The sequence below is a fragment of the Meriones unguiculatus genome, chromosome 8 (assembly GCF_030254825.1).
Source record: "Meriones unguiculatus strain TT.TT164.6M chromosome 8, Bangor_MerUng_6.1, whole genome shotgun sequence".
Taxonomy (NCBI): Eukaryota; Metazoa; Chordata; class Mammalia; order Rodentia; family Muridae; genus Meriones; species Meriones unguiculatus.
In genome coordinates, this window is record NC_083356.1 from 89,916,400 (window position 1) to 89,935,507 (window position 19,108).

Consider the following 19,108-nt stretch of genomic DNA (forward strand, 5'->3'; position numbering starts at 1 on the left):
GAGGTTGATGGAGATCGTTTCTCTGAGTGTAAGACAAAAGAGTCATGTCACCTGACTTACGCAGCCCCATATTACTCATAGTATTAGCACATCATCTGTGTTTAAAAGTCAAAATTATAGGATTCTAATCAAAATCCTAAAAAGTTTACCTTTTATTGAATATAAATCTTAATACATATAGAATAACTGCTCAAAGTTGGTAAATTTACTCTTGTTTGCCTTTTTACAGAACCAAGGAAATAATTACAAGAAATCAAGAGCACAGAATATTTTCTTCCATCAGTCCACAGAACCCTGAAACTCAACTAATTCCATCAAACACAGAAGAAGGCCCACCTTGGCAGATGGCCACAGAGGATGTCAACAATTTTTTGGAGGCAAGCAATGAAATATTTATGGAATGAGTTTTGTTTTTTAACTACATAAATCAAGTAGGATTATATTGGGTTTTAGTGAATAGGAGTTCTTGTTACCATGTCTGTTGTCTTTTCACTTCTTTTCTTTAAGCACTGCTCTGTGTTGGAAATTATGTTATGGTGTTTATCCCCCTACTTACAGTTTTACATAGACTAAAGAAACATTAAATCCATAGATACAAAATGAGGATTTAAATAACAGAAATTAACTACATTTGATAATGAGTCGGTTATATCTATCTTGGACACATATAACTGAAAATACTAAATATATTTTGAGGCTTAATTATTTTTTCTTCATTTTAAAGTTATTTGTACCATTTATTTACTAACTTCAATAACTTCTGCATTTTTTTCTCTTATTTTTAACAAATATTCAAGAGAGTCTTGGAAGGTCATCACATTATATCCCTCTCAGCATTTTATTTTATTAGCATACTGCATCAAAAGGTTTTATTGAGCTTCCAGGTGCTTTTCTGGCAAATGCTATTGTTCACAGAGTTAGGGTTGTAGACCAGTCTGTCCTCCTCAAAACTGAAAGTAAGTATCTTGCCATTGACAGAAAGTTCACCTAGATAGAAACTGATAACAGTTCTTTATTTAAATATATATATATGCATTTTTCCACATTTTCCACATTCATGAAATATAAAAACCCAAGTAGATGAAAATAAGGTGAAATTAAAAAAAAATAACCTTTTTTAAATGTAAGGAAATAAGAAAGTTTCAAGTAGAAAAATTGTAGTCAGGCTTTGAATTTTTTAGTTTTAATTCAGCTCATAGGCCCAGCGCCTTCAAAAAATACATATTCCCTGATATGCCTGGAGGAATGCTTTCTGTAACTAAGGGAGACCATAAATGTTTGAATAATAATAAAAAAAAAAAAAAAAAAAACAAAACAGGATGGAGCCCAGAGGTTTCCTTTTAAAATGAAAAACAAAATCAATTCTTGTGATTAACTGGGAAACTTTGGGGACATGAAATCCTGATCACCAACTCCCAGGCAGGTGCACTGCCCTTGCCACACGGTGACAGCAGTTGTGCTGGTATGTGATCACTACACTTCTGACAAAAACATACCTGAACTGAGGAGCTCCTGGAGACGCTGCCTTGTGTTTGAGAAGAGCCACATGCACCCATCCACCAGATGTTCGAGGAAAACACGCTTGCTTAACCTTTAAATACCTTGCTAAGTCACCATTTCAATTTTTTTTTTTTGCTATAGAATTTTATATCTTTTCTTAGTTTGCTATAGCCAGCCACTTAGTATTTTTAAAAAAGATTAGAACTTGACTTAATTTTTAACAGATAAATACTTTTATAGGCTAAGTTCCTCCAATAACAGCCCATCAAAATTCTGTTGAAAATAACTTTTTTTTTGAACTAAGTTATTTATTTTATCTTAACTTTGACTTGTGTCAGGATAAATTTTTTTTAATTTTATTTTTCTTATTAGTTACATTTTGTTAATTCTGTGTCCCAGCTGTATCCCACTCCCTCATTCCCTCCCCAACCCCACACTCCCTCCCTGGTCTCCTCCCTGCCCCTTTCCAAGTCCACTGATAGGGGGGGACCTCCTCCCCTTTCATTTGACCCTGTTTTATCAGGTATCTTCAGGGCTGGCTGAAAAGTCCTCCTCTGTGGCCTAACAGGACTGCTCCTCCCCTGGGGGCAGGGGGAGGTCAAAGAGCCTGTCCTTGAGATCCTGTTAGAAATAGCCCTTGTTCCCCTTACTTTGGAAAACTACTTGGTTACTGAGCTACCACGGGAAAATAACTTTTTAACATCTATATGCCATACCTTGGTTCAAGCACTTCTTATTATTTTTGGTTTACATTCACTTGTGTGAGGGTGGGCTATATGTGTGCATGGTGCACTTGGGGATGTCAGAAGACAAACTGCAAGAGTTGATTGTCTCCTTCCACCATGTCAGCCCCGAAATATTACTTACGTTTCTGTGCCAGCTGAGACACCCCACTGGTTCAGTTTTAATTATTCTTTAGCCACTATAACATAGCAGTGTCAAATGGCTCTAATTCATGTTTTCCCAATAGTATTAGGAATCCACCCCCTTGTTCTTGATTACTATCATTCTATTTATGACTACATCATTAATAAGCCAAAGAAGATACTTAGACTGTAATTCAATGTTGTATCTCACTCATCTCCCATGACTTTAGGATTTGTTGCAATTCATGGTAGTGTAAACTTTTACAAAGTAAAAGGACAGTTAGAATATTTACACAGAAATTATTAGAGCAGATTGAGGCTGACCAATTAACCTCAACTGTAATACCCATTAGTGTGTGGCCTTGTGAAAAGTACTAACTTTCTTTGAACCCCACCTTATTTAGCTTTAAAATTTGAGTACAAATAATAATGTAATTTTGAGGATTAAATATGATAGGTATGTAAGTAATAGGTATTTAACAATTGCCTAACACATTTCAATCAGTAGATGTTGTAATTTTTCTACTTCTGTGATTTGATGAACAATAGCTATTCTTATAAGCTCTGCTCTTGTAACAAATAATTTATTTTACATCTTATGTCTATTATACTGATAAATTTGCTCCCACTGAAATATCTCAATGGGAATCTTTTTTTTAATTTATTTTTACACTTTTTCTTTATTAATTACATTTTATTCCCTTTGTATCCCTCCTGTGTTTCTGTCCCTCCTCCCATCCCAATCCTTCCCTTCCTCCACCCTCTGCATGCATGCCCCTCCCCAAGTCCACTGAGAGGAGAGGTCTTCTTTTCCTTCCTTCTGATCCTAGTCAATTAGGTCTCATCAGGAGTGGCTGCATTGTCTTCTTCTGGGGCCTGGTAATGCTGCTTCCCCCTCAGGGGGAGGTAATTAAAGAGCAGGCCAATCAGTTCATGTCAGAGACAGTCCCTGTTCCTATTACAATGGAACCCACTTGGATACTGAACTGCTATGGGCTACATCTGTGCAGGGGTCTTAGGTTATCTCCATGCATAGTCCTTGGTTGGAGTATCAGTCTCAGGAAAGACCCCTGTGCTCAGATTTTTTGGTTCTGTTGCTCTTCTTGTGGAGTTCCTGTGCTCTCCAGATCTTACTGTTTCCCACTTCTTTCCTAAGATTCCCTGCACTCTGCCCAAAGGTTGCCCATAACTCTGAGCATCTGCATTGATAGTCTGCAGGGCAGAGCTAAAGCAAAGGACGCTGTCCTCAGAACAAAACGACACCATTTTTAAGTGCTCTTGGATTTTTCTTACTTTTTCTTTCCCTGATGAAATTCCCAATGATAATTTTCCTAGGTAATGGCTTCTTGAAGTATTTGCTTGCTTTCTAAAGAGAAAGTAGACTTAGGGATTGATGGGTGGGAAATTGGGGAGAACGGAGGAGGTGAAGGATTAGGAAAAACCATGGTCAGAATATATTGTATAAAAAAAATTAATCCTTTTTTGACACTTTTACCTCTTTACATGAAGGACTGGTTTATGGATGATGTAACTCACCACAATCAGCAACCACTGAATGCAACAATGACCCTATAAAATGTTAAAATTTGGTCAAATTAATTAGGGTTTAAACAAATTTTCTTTTTTAATTTATTATTATTATTAATTGCAATTTATTCACGTTTGTACCCCAGCTGTAGCCCCTTTTCTTATCTCTTCCCAGTCTCACCCTCCCTCCCACTTCCTCCCCTATGCCACTCCCCTAGTCCACTGACCCTAACCTATCAGATCTCATCAGGACTGTCTGGCTTCTCTTTCTCTGTGGCCTAGTAAGACTACCCCACCAGGGGGAGGTGATCAAAGAGCAAGCAACCTAGTTCATGCCAGAACACAGCTGCTTTGATGCAAGTGCTAGCTATGAATAAGCCAGACTCATAGAATAGAGTGAGCATCTTTCTAAGAAATGCTGCTTGGATATAAGCAACACCCATGATGGAGGTCTCAGTGTGATGGAGCATTAGAGGATAGGAAGGGAAACATAGGGATACTTGGGACAGCATTCTCAACATTGGAGCATTTCTTTAAGTGTTTCTCTGCCATTCGATAGTCCTCTGTCAACACCATTTTTAAGTGCTCTTGGATTTTTCTTACTTTTTCTTTCCCTGATGAAATTCCCAATGATAATTTTCCTAGGTAAAGGCCGCTTGAAGTATTTGTATCAGTAATCTCATGGTTTTCTGTTAACTGCTTTTTGGTAAACCTTGGGTTGTTTTCCTGTCTTGGTTTGTCTTGTTTTTTGCATGTCTAGGAATTTTTGTCTCATGAATTGGACGTGGATGGTTTACTTTTGAGGCTAAATGTGGTTACCTTGCACCAGAAGTTGCTGTTGTCTTAACTTAGCGGAGTCACTAGCCATCTGACTTCACCTAATGGAGGCTGACTTTTTTATTATTATTAAGATAGATCAGTTTACGCTCTGCCTTGATCCTAGAGTGGCTCCCGTGTGAACCTTCAAAGACTTCTGTGGAAAGCTAGAGGTTTTACAAATTAGCTTTAGTTAAGTGAAATTCAGACTTCAATTTATTTTTTTCTCCTACAAGGAGAGCTGCTATTTCCGCTGCCATGCTGTTACTTCCCATGGGGTTCTGGTCAAACTCCCTAAGCAGTGCACACATACATATGTATCACATACAGTGCAGGGTCAGCATAAGTGTTTATAGCTTCCACCACTGTTTTCCTTCTTTCTTTCCTCCTTCCATTCTCAGCTTACATTTATTCTCTCTATCTGCGTTCTGGCCTCTGATGCTTCTAACAAACAGGGCAGTAAGTAAGGTTTTTTGGTTAAGTAATATCTGTTTCTGTGGCTTTAGTTAGCATATATTAATTATGACATCATATATAAATATATAGTGTCTCAGTCATGCCTACCCCTGTTACTCTCTCTTGTCTTTCTGCTCTTGTTGAGCCCTTTAAATTCCCATGCTGTATATTTGTGTCCAGTAATTTTCATTAAGGTTGAAAACACAGGTTTTACCCAGTGGTGTTCTCTTTTTTTTCTTCAGTCTATTTAGCTTTGGTTAATTGCCAGGATATCCTCAAGAATGTTTTTTCTTTTGTTTTTCATTTTTCAATAGTTTTACATAGGTTTGTGTTTTTTTTTTTTTGTTGTTGTTGCTGTTGTTATTACTGGAAGAATTATTGTGGCTTCCTTCACTCCATGATTATCAGAATTGGCATCCTTGGGTATTTATATTTTTATATTTACCTGTTTACTTCATGTATCTGTTCTCACTTCAAATTGAACGTAATCAATTGGGTCTAGCTTTTATTCCTGACTCCGCTGTTTATTACTGATTTATTTTAGATTTCTGATCATTAGTATCCCCTCTATGTAACAAAAATAATCATTTGTACTTTTACAGTTTCCTTTAGACATTAAAGTATATGTAAAACCTGGGCATAATATTTACAACTCAGTTTGCACTTCTAAATGCTACTACCCTTTATGCCCATAATTACGTTATGTGGTTGGATTTACCATTTTACTCTGCTTCTGGGTATCCATAATACAAATCAGTTAAGTTGATCCTGTGAAGTGACTTTATGCCTCCAGATGTTCTACTTTCAGTAAATTCTATGTGGGGAAGATTGACAATTGCTTGATTGTCATTTGGAAAAGCAACATTGTAATAAATACTAATTACAGTACTAGGGGTCTGAACAATGTTCTTTTTTTTTTTTTTTTTTTTTTGAGTGCCAGGACCACTGGACTTTTTTCTTATCTATGAATGAGTCTATTGAAATTTTTAACTTTTAAGGCAGTTGGACTATTCCGTAAGAATTGTCTGGCTTAGTAAAACAAATAGCATATGTATATATGGTCTGTATAGAATATTATTTTAAAAAAATTAAAGACCCAGTATGGAATCAGATATTCTATCCTTAGAAGGTTAGTTGACTCAAAACTGAATGATTTGTATCCTGAGCAAACATGTTATTTCAAAAATTGTTTATTGGATGGGCTTTTTGTGAATTGTTAGCATCTGTGTTTGAACAGTCTGTTAGAATTTTGTTATGAATGTGTGTGTCTGTTGCTTTGTGTTATATTTAAGCTGTATATTAAGATGTTGTATGTGGTTTCAAAAACATTTTGCTATAGTAGAAGCAAGTTCATGGAGACGATAAAAAGGGAAACTGGTTGACGGTTGCGTTAGCTCTGTCTCTGATAAACATTTCACAGTTCCTATTCACGTTTATGCTTGCTCAAATAGAAACCCATCAATCATGTAAACCTGGGGCAAGAATCTGATCTCCAATGCACAGCAAAAATTCCACATACTCTCTTCTACCAAGAAAATAAGAATGTGCAGTAACATTTCAGATTAAATTCTGGCCTTTCCAATTGATTTTATTGTTATTGAAGAATAAAAATGCAGTATCATGTGAGGAAATAAAATAATTTCCTGTCAGGGTTTGGCTTTATACAAATCAAATGTTCAAATATTTCTATAATCACTATAGCTCTAGAGAAAAAAAATTAACTTACGCATTTTAAGATGAATTACCTTTATTCTTGTATAGTTGTACACACTAATTTGAATTGTAGAAAGCTATATTATAAATATTACCTAAAATTATGATCTAAAAAGTAAACATTTGCCTATTTGCATAGCACATGAGAGTTATAAATTTAATATTTTATTAAAATATAAAATATCTTTACTATTTGTTTATGAAAGTAGAGCAATTTTAATTTAAGTTGAACTAAAATAAAAGGTTTACAATTATAAAGCAATTTGGGTATTTGTACATTTTTAACTATACAATAATTGGCAGAAAAGATGAATATAAATATTTAAATTCTCATCTAAAAAGTTGTTTATTCACACTAGCAATCTTTGACAGTATTTATTAGGAATTTCTTAGGAAGCTGAGCTTGTTGTCCCAGCACTTAGGAGGAAAAGGCAGGCCAGGCAGGACTTCACTATAAGACCCTGTCTCAGAGGAAAACAGAAGAAGAAAAACTTACTACCAAAGTACCACCTAGACTTTTTTAAGATTGCTGTAAATTAATCTCATTTGACATTACGTCAAAGAAGTATGAAGCTTTACAGAACAAACAAAAGCATGTAGATATATGTAGAGTGGGCAGCATTGAAAGTATAGACCTCAAGAAGAATGCCTATAGGTACCAGCTTCTAATTATAGATCAGAGTTACAGGTGATCTTTTAAAAGCACCTACTGTCATTCTAAATATTAGGCAAGTGTGAAAAGTAGAGGTGAATATTCTCTCACCCCTGGACGTGGAGAGCAGGCTATTGTGTACGATGAATGTTCGTATAGTATAGGAACTGTCCATAAGTAAGCCAGTTGCTTTAAATTTATCCTGATGGTTTGTCTAGGTTCTACCATCTTGTAACCTTTAATACAATATTTCTCTATTAAATTCCGGGATTCCTCATCTATAAAACATAGTGGTAATATTTTTCTGACTAGTTTTCTCTGAAGAATGAATGAGATAGTCTATGTTTATATAGTTCTGTAACAGTTAGGTACCAAACACGGGTTAGTAACTATTCCTATTACTGTTTCTTTTACTAAGAACGGATAGATGAAACTGAAGTTTTATGACACACTACTATTAAAACTAGAACACTGAAGTTACCTGAGAGTAAATAGAAGAATTTTTATATCCAACAGGAAATGGAAAGTACTTCATATTATTTATTTTTTATTAAACAAAAATGTGTTGTGATTTATAAATAAAATTTACTTAGTGTATAATTTCATACACTTAGGAATTATTATTAACTCCTTCGTAATTCATGCATTACTTAGGTATTGATTCTTACCAGGTACTATGAGTAGGCACTGGTAGTAGTATACTAAAAGACTGGCAAACACCTTATCTTCTGGAAGTCTGCATGTATTGAAAGCATTTTTAACAGTCCTATATATATGATTTCACCTCTTCAGAGACACTTTACAGGTGCTCAGGAATGACTTGAACGTGGACTTGAAACGTAAATAGATGTCCCAGGAAAGAGAGTATTTTTACATGACTCCAGGAATCATTGGCAGGGTCCCATTAAACGTGGAAAGTTAGATAGCCCCCCTTCCTGGAAATCATGTTACTCTTCTTGTCATCCTACAGGAAAGATAAAACTTTAGAACTTGCTTTGTAAAAGTATGAAGCTCCAAGTACAAATATATAACAAAGGTCAGATCACAAACATATATGGTAATACCAAAGCTCACTCATAGTTATCTTTGAAAACAACATCAAATTTTCTTGTCTGTGGATGTTCCAAAACCTAGGACGACCATGTCAACATTGTATAGAACTTCCCTTTTATCTTTTCTACAAATGATCCCCTATTTCTAACTATTACAAACTTCCTTGGTGAACACATTCTACTAACCTCAGATTTTTTCAACTGGTACAAAGTACTTGTACATAATGATGAAGTAACGTAATGCTTGGCACATTTTTACACTGTATAATATTTAATTAAAACATCTCTCACCTCAAACAACATTTACTATTTCTTTAGGGTAAAAACATTCAAAATACTCTCTTCTCTCTATTTTGAAGAGAACACTGCAGAATTATTAACTTAGAAAATTACATAGGCCTATATGTAACTGTTCTCACTTGTGATGTAACTGCTCAATGGAACAAAAGAATTTTTCATTCTACCAAAATGTAATTTTGTAGTTATTGATTTAGAAGTATTCCTTCTGCAGCTACTATTCTCCTTTATACATGTATGGTTTGTCTTTTTTATATCCCACACAATTAAGTTTATACAGTAGTATTCTTTTTTGTGTCTGGTTTATTTCACTTAACATAATGTCCTCCCTGATGCTGAAAATGACAGGATTTTATGCTCTTTGGAGCTTAATAGTATTCCATGTGTGTGTGTCATGTTTTTTATAACTTCTTCTACTTATGGTCAGTTGTATTTTTGGTATCTTGGTTATTAGCAATAATGCTTCAATAAATATAAACAAATATTTTCTGTGTGCCGATTTCATTTTCTTTTAGTGTATACGCAGTAGGGGAATTTATTGATATCTTCTTCATTTTTGAGACATCTACATATTCTCATCTATAATAGTTGTACTCATTTGCATTCTCACAAATGGTTTCTTAGGTGTTCTCTTTTCTCCACATTCTTCCCACACTTGCTGTCTTCCATCTTTTCAATAATAGCTATGATTTCACCTTTTTTGAGAATTTCGGATACATGAGTAATACATATATGTTTAGTGGTTTGTTGTTGTTGATGTGAATTTTTCGTGGCTCTTTAAATCATGGAAAGTTTTCCCCACCCCTGCCATTAACTAAGACATATAGTTTTGCTGGTTATCATAATCTAATTTGGCAGTCGTGATCTTTTAGAACTTTTGAGTTTTAGAGTTTCCATTCAAAAATCGGGTATTATTCCGATGGGGTTTCTTTATACATGATGTTTGCTTGTTTGTTCGTTTGTTATATATATATATATATATATATATATATATATATATATATATAGTAAGTTTCAATACTTCTTTCTTGTTCTGTATGTTTGGTGTTTTGACTATATTATGCTTTGGATTTTTTTTTTTTTTTTTTGCTTTTATCTAGTTGGAAAACTGTAAACGTTTTACATTTTTATGGGTACATTAGCTTAAAAAGGTTTCCTTTTATGATCTTGTTGAAGATCTGGTCTATGGCATTGTTCTGGAATCTTCTCCCTTTTTTCTGCCAGCAATTCAAATATTTGGCCTATTGATGGTACTCTTATCCTGTGCTTTTTCATTTTTTTTATTTTCATTGCTTACTTCATGTAGATCCCCTACATTATTTTTGAATACTGATACTCTGTCTTCTTGGCTCATTAGCCTTGTTTTTCCCAAGTCTGCTACTTGGGACTTTTCAATTTTACCTTGCATTCTCTTCACTGTTTTTATCTCTTTGTTGAATTTAGTTTTCAAATATTGAGTTATCTGTATTATTTCTTTCAGATATGTATTTATATTTTCTCTTTGACATCATTCAAGTATTTATTGCAGTGCTCTTGGAGTTCAGTTAAGTTTTTGATCATGTTTTCTACAATACCTTGAATTCTTTTTAAATTTTGTTTCCTGTAGGCCATCTAATTAGTTCTCCTTGGAGAAAACTTTTATATGACTGACTGTTTTGATAGGAAACATGCTGTTTTAGTCATTCATGTTGTTTGTTGGGGGTTTTTTGTTTGGTTGGTTTGGTCTTTGTTTCCCTTTTCTTTGGAGGTGTTTGTTTTGTCTTCAGCATGTTGACTTCTTTCTGTGGTTGTCTAATTTCATAATCTGGCCTTCCGTAATGTGGGCCATTGCAGGAGACGTGTGATCTGAGCTAAGCCAGGTAAAGCTGACTGTTTGGACCAGGGAACCAAACCACTGATCTGGAGTTAGGGCAAACAAAGATGAAGAAGGTTCAGGCTACACGTCTGGGAATTAAAATTTTGGTTTTGAAGATGGTGGATGGTTGAAGTAAACATAGGGAAAGACAGCAAAGGTGGCTCATAAAGAAGGTTCAGGGGCTTCAGGTTTATACCTAGGAATGTAAATTTGCAGATGATCTAAGATTGTTGGAAGGGTAGAAAGAGAAGAAGTGATTTAGCTAGGAAAGTTGTCCAATGCTCAAAATATGTTTGTATGTTTTATGCTAAAACGATAGTGTTTAGATTCCTGTAGCTTGCTGGAATATTTTGAAATCAGATAGCATTCTTCCAGAATTCTTTGTTTGAGCTCAAGATTGCAGCAATTCTCTTTTCTATTTTTATAGAGACTGTTAATGATATTTTGATGAATGCTGTAGTAAATCTAAACATCCATATATTTTAAGTACTATGGATATTTTTACAATCTTAATTTTTCCATTAATTAGGCATGAGATTCCATTCCATTTGTTTGAACTTTCTTCAACTTCTTAATCAATGTTTTGTATTTTTCAATAAAGACATCTTTTAATTATTGGTTACATTATTCCTATATGTATATTTTTATTCTAGTATGTGTTCATGTGTTTACATAAGTGTTTAAATATGAAGTTCTTGTACTTTTGGTAGTATGAATATTTTCTAAATAATAGATTATATTGTTTCTCAACAGGGATAGTTCAAATAATTTCTCTAATCTGATGCTCTTTTTTTTTTTCTGGCTAGACTTGGCACACTCTGATGAATACAAATGGTAAACTGTATTTTTCTTGCTCCTGATTGTCAAGGAATAGTGGCTTTCTTCTCCCTCTCACTCCTTTTTACAGTGTCTGGAGGGAGAGTTGGAGGGAAAAAATAGAGATGAATACGGCCAAATTTCATTGTATTGATGTATAAAATTTTCAAAAAAGATGATCTCTTGAATATAGTACCTTAAGTTCTAGCTAGAGTAATAATGCAACTAAAGAAAATCAAAGGAAAACAAGTTGGAAAGAAGTAAAAGTATCCCTATTTGCAGATATGATAATATACATAAATGACCCAAAAAATTTTACCAAGGAACTCCTACAGAATATGAGCAACTTCAGCAAAGTGGCTAGATACAAAATTAATTCAGAAAATCAGTAGACCTCCTGTACACAAATGGCAGATGGGCTAAGAAAGAAATTATGGAATCAACACACTTCACAACAGCCACAAATAATATAAAGTATCTTGGTGTTAACACTAACTGAGCAACTGAAAGACTTGTATGAAAAAACTTTCAAGTCTCTGAAGAAAGAAATTGAAGAAGATATCAATAGATGGAAAGATGTCCCATGCTCATGGGTCAGTAGGATTAACATTTAAAAAATGGCCATCCTGCCAAAAGCAGTCTATATACTCAATGCAATTCCCATCAAAATACCAACAGAATTCTTTACAGATCTCAAAAGAACAATTCTCAACTTCATGTGGAAAAACAAAAAAACCCAGAATTGCTAAAACAATCCTATACAATAAAAGCTCTTCTGGTGGTGTCTCTATCCCTGACTTCAAGCTGCTCTACAGAGCAGTAGAATTAAAAACTGCATGTTACTGGGATAGAAACAGAATGGTAGATCAATGGGATCAAATTGAACATCCAGACATAAACCCACACACCTACAGACACTTGATTTTTGACAAGGAAGCCAAAACTATACAATGGAAAAAAATGCATATTCAACAAATGTTGCTGATCTAAATGGATGTCTACATGTAGACAACTGCAAATAGACCCATACTTATCACCCTGCACAAAACTAAAGTACAAGTGGATCAAACACCTCAACATAAAACCAGACACACTAAATGTGTTAGAAGAAAAAGTGGGGAAGAGCTTGAACTCATTGCACAGAAGACAACTTCCTGAACAGAACAGGAAACACCACAAGCTCTAAGATCAATAATCAATAAATGGGACATCATGAAACTGAAAAGCTTCTGTAAAGCAAAGGACATTGTCATCAGAACAAAACGGCAGCCTACACACTGGGAAAGATCCTCACCAACCCTATATCTGTCAGAGGGTTAATATCTGGAATATATAAAGAACTCAAAAATATAAACACCAACAAATCAAGTAATCCAATTAAAAACTGGAGTGCAGAGCTAAACAGAGAATTCTCAGTAGAGGAATATTGAATGGCAGAGAAACACTTAAAGAAATGTTCAACATCCTTAGTCATCAGGGAAATCAAAAAGCCCCTGAGATTTCACCTTATACCCATCAGAATGGCTAAGATCAAACACTTGAGTGACAACACATGCTGGAGAGGATGTGAACAAATGCTGGTGAGAAGGTAAACTTTTACAAACACTTTGGAGATCAATCTGGCACTATCTCAGACAATTAGGAATAGTGCTACCTAAGGATTCAGCTATATACTCCTAGTCATATATCCAAATTTTTCTCAAGTATACAACAAGCAGATTTGCTCAACCATGTTCATAGCAGCTTTATTCCTAATAGCCAGAATCTGAAAATAACCCAGATATCTCTAAATGGAGGAATGGATGCAGAAATTGTGGTACATTTACACAATGGAATACTACTCAGCAATTAAAAACAAGGAAATCATGAACTTTGCAGGCAAATGGTGGGAACTAGAAAAGATCATCCCGAGTGAGGTATCCCAGAAGCAGAAAGACACACATGGTACATACTCAATTATAAGTGGGTATTAGACATATCATATAGAATAAACATTCTGAAACCTGTACACCTAAAGAAGCTAAACAAGAAGTAGGATCCTAGGTAAGATGATCAATCCTCATTCAGAAAGGCAAGCAGGGCAGACATCGGAAAAGGAAGAAAACAGGAACAGGACAGGAGCCTACCAACCACAGAGGGTCTCTGAAAGACTCTACCCAGCAGGGTATCAAAGCAGATGCTGAAGCTCATAGCAAAAATTTGGGCAGAGTGCAGGGAATCTTATGAAAGAAGGGGAGATAGAAAGACCTGGAGGGAGGTCCCGCCTCTGAGAAAAAGGTATCGGACGGTCTGATGCTCTTTGGGTGGATGACACCTAAATGAACATCAGTACAAAGTCCCAATTTATTTCTAATATCAGAGATCAGACCTCTACTCTTGCCTGATGTGTCTAAAACAAAAAGGGGGAACTGTAGAGAGCTGCGCAATGCCGCGCCTGAAAGATGGAGCTGGTTTCCGCCTTCCACCTTCCCGATGGTGAGTGCTCTCTGTCACGAACAACTCCACATTTGGCTAAGGCCGAGGATCTGGCTTGCTTCCATGTATGTGGACCTATCTGCATTGCCCACGTGGCATGCTGAGGTTGGCTACCCAGAGGCTATTTAAAGTGGGCTGGCTTTCCCCAGGGTCAGATGATTGTTCAAGGTTCCTGAATAAACTGCATTGAAAAAAAAAAAAAAAAAGACCTGGAGGGGACAGGAGTTCCACAAAGAGAGCAACAGAACCAAAAACTAGCCATTAGGGTCTTTTCTGAGACTGATACTCCAACCAAGGACCATGCATGTAGATAAGCTAGAACCCCTGCACAGATGTAGCCCATGGCCAACAACTCAGTGTCCAAGGTGGTTCCCTAATAAGGGGAACAGGGGCTGTCTCTGACATGAACTCAGTGGCTGGCTCTTTGTTCACCTCTCCCTGAATGGGGAGCAGCCTTTCCAGGCCACAGAGGAAGACAGTGCAGCCAGTCCTAATGGGACCTGATACCCTAGGGTCAGCTAGAAGGGGAGGGTGGGGCATGGGAGGAGAAGAGGGAGGGAGGGCAGAATTGGGAGGGTATGAGGAAGTGGGCTACATCTAGGACACAAAGTGTAAAAGTAAATGAGTAAATACATAAATAAGTGTTCAACATCCTTAAACATTAGTGAAATGCAAATCAGAATGACTCTGACACTCCATCTTACACCTGTCTGTATGGCTAAGATCAAAACCTCAAGTGACAGCACATGCTGGCAAGGATGTGGAAAAAGGGAACTCTCCTCCATTGCTCGTGGGAGTGCAAACCTGGTCAACCACTTTGGAAATCAACCTGGCCAATTCTCAGAATACTGGGTATTGCTCTACCGTAAGAACCAGCTTTACAACTCCTGGGCATATATGCAAGAGATGTCCCACCACACAACAACAATATTTGCTCAGATATGTTCTTAGCAGCTCTATTCGTAATAGTCAGAAGCTGGAAACAACCTAGATGTCACCCAACCAAAGAATGAATAAAGAAACCCTTGTACATTTACACAGTGGAATACTACTCAACTATTAAAAACAAGGAAATCATGAAATTTCCAGGCAAATGGATAGAACTAGAAAAGATCATCCTTAGTGAGGTAACGCAGACTCAGAAAGAGACAAAGGATGGGAGCCTTGCATGGCTGTCCCCTGAGAGGCTTTGCCCAGCAATGGATTCAAACAGAGTGCTGTGAGTCTTGTGGAAGAAGGGGGTGGGAGGATAGAAGGACGTGGAGGGGACATGGAGGCCCCAAAGGAGACCAACCAAGCTAAAACATTTGAGCCCAAGTGGTCGTGCAAACACTGATACACCAAGCGAAGACCATGCATGGAGAGGACCAAGACCCTCTGCTCAGATGTAGCTGAATCGCAGCTCAGTCTTCATTGGGTACCTGAATGAGGGGAGCCAGAGCTCCCTTCATTTTCCCCTGGTGATTCGGCCTTCCCAGGCCACAGAGGAAGAGGATCCAGGCAGTCCTGATGACACTTCATAAGCTATGGGCAGATGGCATAGGAGGAGAATTCCCCCTTTCAGTGGAATAGGTGGGAAGAGAGGGAGGATGGGATTCAACTGGGACATATAAAGAATAAAATGTAAGAAAGTAAATATATACAAATAAATGTATAAATACGAATTTAAAAAAGAGAAAATTAATAAAAAGAAAAACAGAAACTAAGGCTCAGAGCCAGACATTGGGTGGAGCATAGGGAGCACTGTAGAAGAGGTGGGGGTCGGGGAGGCTAGAACACCCTCAAGGGGACAGGAGCGTCACAAGAAGACCCACCGTCTACACATGCATACCTAATGGACAGCCTAGCCTCCATGTGAGTCCCCAGAAAGGGGATGGGGCTGTCTCTGACATGGTTTCTGTTGCATGCCTTCCGATCACTTCACCCTGGCATGGCTTCTTTGCCAGAACACTGAAAGAGGAAGTACACAGTCCTGATGAGACTGGATGGACTGGGGGCGGGTTTACCAGGGGTACTCCCCTTTTCTGAGAGGCAGGGGAGGAGGGAGGGACGGAGGGGAGGGACCAAGAGGAGAGGAGGCAGGAGCTACAATTGAGATGTAAAGTGAATAAATAAATTGTTAAAAAGCTATATGAACATTGTGTAAGTCTAAATAGAGAAGCCCTGTATTCTCAGACATTTGTGAAGATATGTATGGTTTTAAATTTAAAAGTTTGTATAAATTTATACATTCATAGGGAGCGATAAAGAAGAGGCCTTGTGCAATTGTTAGTGCTGGGCATGGAGTCGGTTCACTGGGGAAAGCACTGTGGCACAAGCCTGATAAACTAAGCTTTGTACTCAGAACTCACAGCAGAAAGGAAGAACCATCTCCAGAATGATGTCCTATGGTCTCCAAGTGCCACCATGTTTCACAACCCCAAATATCAAAAGGCTGATTTTTCTTAAATGAAGCCTTTTACCCTGGTGAAGAAACTTCATTTTCTACTACTGTTTATTTGTACTAATTATTATTATGATTTATTACTATCAATCATTATTTAGGGAAGCCTTCAGTAGTTAGCCAAGGTTTCCTGTTTGTTACCGTGAGAATAGTTCATGGATTTGTCTTTCGATTTTCCACTTTTTCCATCCCATGTGACTACTAAATGTCAATCATCATTTGTGTTTGATTTCAACACCTCTAGAGCTACTCTGGCATGTTGGTGTATCTGTTTACCATCACCTTCTCTACTGTTCTGTTTTTTTATCTTCTTGTCTTTGCCATTGTAAAATTGTTAACCTGCCTTTGACACTGGTAGATAATTTCACATCTTTCTTCCTTACTGTTTGTTTTACCTTTCAGTAGAATATTTCTTTAATTTAGAATACATAATGATATGTTGATTTCTTCACTGGAGAATAATGTTTAGTCTCTAGGTAGTTGTATAAGTATTCTCTTTACGTGTAGTTAGTATTTCCTACTTTTTACCCTATGATAAGTTGCTAACTCCTAATTTTTTTTAATCAATGATGGTTTCTTTCTTTCTTAGATAGGTTCTCTATATATAGTCCTGCTGGGCTGGAACTCACTATATAGACCAGACCAAACATGAAATCACAGAGATTCATCTGCCACTGCCTCCCAAGTTCTAGGACTAAAACATGTATCACCACACCTGACTGAAATTATCTTTATATTATAGGATAGAATCAAATTTGGTGAACATTTCTAGGACATATTTCAAAGAAAATTTTGTTCTCTGTTGTACAGAGTTGTACATATTTTGAGTTAATTTACATTAGAATGCTTGATTTATAAATGACTGTAAGTAAAATTACCTCCCCAGAACAATTATTTCTGTCTTTTCATGTTCTCTTTAATTTTAAATAGCTTCTATTTATATTCCAGTGCTGTTAGTTGTACTATAAAAGTTCATGAAATATATATCCTCATTATATAACTTCACGTTTTGATGAATATTATTCAGTTTGTGAGTATAATACATTTTGTTTTCATTTCACAAGTATATTAATACTGTCATTTTTCCTTTATTGTAGAAATTGACAAAGAAAATTTATATATATTTATGATGTATAAATGTTCAAAAGTATGTATAAATGATGATATGGCTAGAGGAAGTTAAATAACATACATAGTGCCCTCATGTCTAATTTTTGTTGTTCTTATGACAGTCAAAGGCTATCTTTGTAACAGTATTCAAGAATCCTTTCATCTTCCTATGTTTTACTATGGCTGTAAGGTTTCTTTGATTTTTTTTTTTTCTGAGTTCTCATCTGAAAGTATATCATCTTCTTATCCTAGTAGGACATCATTTTCATGAATAAAGTTTCATAATATTTGTATATATATATACAGTGACTTTGTTTCTTCCTGTCTTACCCCTTGCTCACCATCATTTTTGTTGAAATAATCTTGACTGTTATCGCATGGCTCTTTTAACATGTATTGCCTTAGTGCCATGTTAACTTAGGTAGAACAGAGAAGCTTCTTGTTTTATTGCTGACACTCATGAAGAGACCTTTTTACATATTAAGTTATATTGCTAAAAAAAAAGAAAAAACAGTAGTAAGGTTGCAAGGGACAAAAGGTACAGTGACAAAGATTACAGTGCTCACTTGTCATTAAAAGTAAATGTCTGGAAGGCTACAGACATGGCTCACCACTAAGAGCACCGGCTACTCTTGCAAAAGATCCAAGTTCAGTTTCCAGCAACTACATGGTGATTCACAACCATCTGTAACTCCAATTCTAGAGGATCCTGCATCTACTTCAAACCTCCATAGGCACCAGGCATGCATGTGGTATACATACATATAAGCAGACAAAGCATTCATACATATAAAATGAAATAAATAAATCTAAAAATTTTAAGTGAATGCTTAAACTGGAATAGGCCTAAAGTTTTTCCATAGAAATTTTTACCTTTAAAAAAATGAACATGTTCTGTAATGTGTTGTGTCATTTGATGCTGTAATAGAAGTCTAATATCAGGTCCATTTTTTTGTTGCTATTATGCAACGATTTCTCTGCTGAGACCTCTGCAAGTTTTGCCTTATAAATCTCTCAAATCTCTTCATTTCTGATATAAGATTTGTAATTTCTACAAGTATGTTGCTTTCTTACTATATTTGAACAAGTTTTTCTGTTCTAAAATTTTACTTTTCCTTCCTTTCAGGAAAATTTCTGCTATTTCTTTGATTTTCTTTCATTATCTTTGTATCTACTCAAGCTATTATTTCCTGGGCCTTCTGTATCTGTCTTCTATTTTAGTCAAGATTTTCCGTAAAAACATACCAATGGGTGTTTAACGGGAGTTTAAATGGAATTGCCTGACATGATTGGGGCAGTCTAATGACAAAATTCCTTCACAGGCCTCTAAGTGAATGGATGAGACCTAAAATAATCTACTTCATTCAGGTTCTACTTATTTAATAGAATTTCTCCACACTTTCTTTAGAAATCATCTACTTACAACCTAAAGCATTTTTAAAGAGTTATTTATTTTATTATGTATTCAATGTTTTGCCTGCATGTACACCTGAACATGAGAGTCCATTACAGATGGTTGTGAGCCACCAT

General features: G+C 36.1%; 1 protein-coding gene across 2 annotated transcripts in view; it reads left to right on the top strand.

The window, feature by feature from the left end:
- Window positions 1–19,108, top strand: part of Mbd5 (methyl-CpG binding domain protein 5) — a 355,636-nt gene that overhangs the window by 142,418 nt on the left and 194,110 nt on the right. For both annotated transcript variants that reach the window (XM_060390126.1, XM_060390125.1), the window contains exon 3: window positions 230–377. The gene's annotated coding sequence lies outside the window, so the exon portion shown is untranslated. The remainder of the gene's footprint in view (window positions 1–229; window positions 378–19,108) is intronic.